This window comes from Oncorhynchus masou, chromosome 25 (genome assembly GCF_036934945.1).
Source record: "Oncorhynchus masou masou isolate Uvic2021 chromosome 25, UVic_Omas_1.1, whole genome shotgun sequence".
Lineage (NCBI taxonomy): Eukaryota > Metazoa > Chordata > Actinopteri > Salmoniformes > Salmonidae > Oncorhynchus > Oncorhynchus masou.
In genome coordinates this window covers 5,076,074-5,080,423 of record NC_088236.1, presented here as the reverse complement: position 1 = coordinate 5,080,423, position 4,350 = coordinate 5,076,074, and the positions used below count along the sequence as shown (strand labels likewise).

The 4,350-nt window shown below is 50.8% G+C and overlaps 1 pseudogene; it reads right to left on the bottom strand.

The window, feature by feature from the left end:
- Nucleotides 1-3,963, bottom strand: part of LOC135514446 (spidroin-2-like) — a 20,224-nt pseudogene extending 16,261 nt beyond the window's left edge.
- Between the last annotated feature and the right edge of the window lie 387 nt (nucleotides 3,964-4,350).

Genomic DNA, 4,350 nt, shown 5'->3' with positions numbered 1-4,350 from the left:
GTCCGGTGATAAAATCTAAAGCGATGTGAGACCACGGTCGAGAGGGAATGGGAAGCGGTCTGAGACGGCCGGCAGGAGGAGAGTTCCCAGATTTAGTCTGCGCGCAGACCGAACAAGCGGCGACAAATCGACGCGCGTCACGTTCCTGAGTGGGCCACCAGAAACGCTGGCGAATGGAAGCGAGCGTACCCCGAACGCCGGGGTGGCCGGCTAACTTGGCAGAGTGGGCCCACTGAAGAACGGCCGGACGAGTAGGAACGGGAACGAACAGAAGGTTCCTAGGACAAGCTCGCGGCGACGGAGTGTGAGCGAGTGCTTGCTTTACCTGCCTCTCAATTCCCCAGACAGTCAACCCGACAACACGCCCCTCAGGGAGAATCCCATCGGGGGTCGGTGGAGACCTCAGAAGAACTGAAGAGACGAGATAAAGCATCAGGTTTGGTGTTCTTTGAGCCCGGACGATAAGAAATAACAAACTCGAAACGAGCGAAAAACAGAGCCCAACGAGCCTGACGCGCATTAAGTCGTTTGGCTGAACGGATGTACTCAAGGTTCCTATGGTCAGTCCAAACGACAAAAGGAACGGTCGCCCCCTCCAACCACTGTCGCCATTCGCCTAGGGCTAAGCGGATGGCGAGCAGTTCGCGATTACCAACATCATAGTTACGTTCTGACGGCGATAAGCGATGAGAGAAAACGCGCAAGGATGGACCTTGCCGTCAGAGAGAGAGCGCTGAGAAAGAATGGCTCCCACGCCCACCTCTGACGCGTCAACCTCAACAACAAACTGTCTAGAGATGTCAGGTGTAACAAGAATAGGTGCGGATGTAAAACGATTCTTAAGAAGATCAAAAGCTCCCTGGGCGGAAACGGACCACTTAAAGCACGTCTTAACAGAAGTAAGGGCTGTGAGAGGAGCTGCCACCTGACCGAAATTACGGATGAAACGACGGTAGAAATTAGCGAAGCCCAGAAAGCGCTGCAGCTCGACGCGTGACTTAGGAACGGGCCAATCAATGACAGCCTGGACCTTAGCGGGATCCATCTTAATGCCCTCAGCGGAAATAACGGAACCGAGAAAAGGGACAGAGGCGGCATGAAAAGTGCACTTCTCAGCCTTCACATAAAGACAGTTCTCCAAAAGGCGCTGGAGGACGCGTCGCACGTGCTGAACATGAATCGAGAGAGACGGTGAAAAAATCAGGATATCGTCCATGTAAACGAAAACAAAAATGTTCAGCATGTCTCTCAGGACGTCGTTAACTAGTGCCTGAAAGACAGCTGGAGCGTTAACGAGGCCGAAAGGAAGAACCCGGTATTCAAAGTGCCCTAACGGAGTGTTAAACGCCGTCTTCCACTCGTCCCCCTCCCTGATGCGCACGAGATGGTAGGCGTTACGAAGGTCCAATTTGGTGAAAAACCTGGCTCCCTGCAGGATCTCGAAGGCTGAAGACATAAGAGGAAGCGGATAACGATTCTTAACTGTTATGTCATTCAGCCCTCGATAATCCACGCATGGGCGCAGGGACCCGTCCTTCTTCTGAACAAAAAAACCCCGCTCCGGCGGGGGAGGAGGAGGAGACTATGGTACCGGCGTCGAGCGAAACCGACAAATAATCCTCGAGAGCCTTACGTTCGGGAGCCGACAGAGAGTATAATCTACCCCGGGGGGGAGTAGTTCCCGGAAGGAGATCAATACTACAGTCATACGACCGGTGTGGAGGGAGAGAAGTGGCCTTGGAACGACTGAACACCGTGCGCAGATCGTGATACTCCTCCGGCACCCCTGTCAAATCGCCAGGCTCCTCCTGTGAAGAAGAGACAGAGGAAACAGGAGGGATAGCAGACATTAAACAGGTTACATGACAAGAAACATTCCAGGATAGGATAGTATTACTAGACCAATTAATAGAAGGGTTATGGCGCACTAGCCAGGGATGACCCAAAACAACAGGTGTAAAAGGTGAACGAAAAATTAAAAAAGAAATGGTTTCGCTATGATTACCAGAGACAGTGAGGGTTAAAGGCAGCGTCTCACGCTGAATCTTGGGGAGAGAACTACCATCTAAAGCGAACAAGGCCCTGGGCTCCCCTAACTGTCTGAGAGGAATGTCATGTTCCCGAGCCCAGGTCTCGTCCATAAAACAGCCCTCCGCCCCAGAGTCTATCAAGGCACTGCAGGAAGCAGATGAACCGGGCCAGCGGAGATGGACCGGAAAGGTAGTGCGTGATCCAGAAGGAGAGGCCTGAGTAGTTGCGCTCACCAGTAGCCCTCCTCTTACTGATGAGCTCTGGCTTTTACTGGACATGAGGTGACAAAATGACCAGCGGAGCCGCAGTAGAGACAGAGGCGATTGGTGATTCTCCGTTCCCTCTCCTTGGCCGAGATGCGAATACCCCCCAGCTGCATAGGCTCAGCATCCGAGCCGGCGGAGGAGGGTGGCAGTGATGCGGCAGGTGGCAGTGATGTGGAGAGGGGAGCAACGGAGAACGTGAGCTCCTTTCCACGAGCTCGGCGACGAAGATCAAACCGTCGCTCTATGCGAATAGCGAGAGCTATTAAGGAGTCCAGACTGGAAGGAACCTCCCGGGAGAGGATCTCATCCTTAACCTCGACGTGGAGACCCTCCAGAAAACGAGCGAGCAAAGCCGGCTCGTTCCAGTCACTAGAGGCAGCGAGAGTGCGAAACTCAATAGAATAATCCGTTATGGATCTATTCCCCTGACATAGGGAAGACAGGGCCCTGGAAGCCTCCTCGCCAAAAACAGAACGGTCAAAAACCCGTATCATCTCCTCCTTAAAGTCCTGATACTGGTTAATACACTCAGCCCTCGCCTCCCAGACTGCCGTGCCCCACTCACGCGCCCGTCCGGTAAGGAGAGAAATGACGTAGGCGATGCGGGCTGCGCTCCTGGAGTAAGTGTTGGGCTGGAGAGAGAACACCACATCACACTGAGTGAGGAATGAGCGGCACTCAGTGGGCTCCCCAGAGTAACACGGCGGGTTGTTGATCCTGGGCTCCGGAGACTTGGAAACCCTGGAAGTGGGCGGTGGATCGAGGTGGAGTTGGTGAACCCGTTTTGTGAGGTCGGAGACTTGGACGGCCAGGGTCTCAACGGCATGTTGAGCAGCAGACAATTCCTCCTCGTGTCTGCCTAGCATCGCTCCCTGGATCTCGACGGCGGAGTGAAAAGGGTCCGGAGCCGCTGGGTCCATTCTTGGTCTGATTCTTCTGTTATGAACTTGAGTGAAGACCCAAAAGCGGTTTTAACAGAAAACAGAGTTCTTTAATGAAAATACAGGAATGGCATAAATCCTCTTCCAACGTTGTCAGCGGAACAAAAGAACGTTAGTATAGTGCAGGATGCTCCTGCCAGGCAGACTCCGACAGGACAGGACAAGGTGGAAGCAAACGAGACGACAGCTTGCTTCTGGCATCAAAAAACACAAACAAGAATCAGACACTGAAAGTAGCAGGAACAGAGAGAGAAATAGAGACCTAATCAGAGGGGGAAGAGAGAACAGGTGGGGAAAGAGAGAATGAGCTAGTTAGGGGAAATGTAGAACAGCTGAGGAATGAGAGACAGAGAAGGTAACCTAAAAAGACCAGCAGAGAGAGAGAATGAAGAGAAAGGACAGGAACAGACATAACAAGACATGACAGATATAGACTTTTTTACAACTTCAGACGTGCAGCAATGTTGTTGTTTTTTGGACAGCAGTGGCTTCTTCCGTGGTGTCCTCCCATGAACCCCGTTCTTGTTTAGTGTTTTACGTGTCGTAGACTCGTCAACAGAGATGTTAGCATGTTCCAGAGATTTCTGTAAGTTGTGCGCTGTGCTCTTGCGGTCATTTTTGCAGGACGGCTGCTCTTAAGGAGAGTAGCAACAGTGCTGAACTTTCTCCATTTATAAACCATTTGTCTTACCGTGGTCTTCTGAGATCTCTTCTGTTCGAGGCATGGTTCACATCAGGCAATGCTTCTTGTGAATAGCAAACTCAAACTTTGTTTTATTTATAGGGCAAGGCAGCTCTAACCAACATCTACAATCTCGTCTCATTGATTGGACTCCAGGCTAGCTGACTCCTGACTGCAATTAGCTTTTGGAGAAGTCATTAGCCATTAGGGGGTTCACATACTATTTCCAACCTACGGTGTGAATGTTTAAATGATGTATTCAATATAGACAAAAAAAAATACAATAATTTGTGTGTTATTACTTTAAGCACACTGTTTGTCTATTGCTGTGACTTAGATGAAGATCAGATCAAATTTGAATAACAATTTATGCAGAAATCCAGGTAATTCCAAAGGGTTCACATGCTTTTTCTTGCCACTGTACAACACA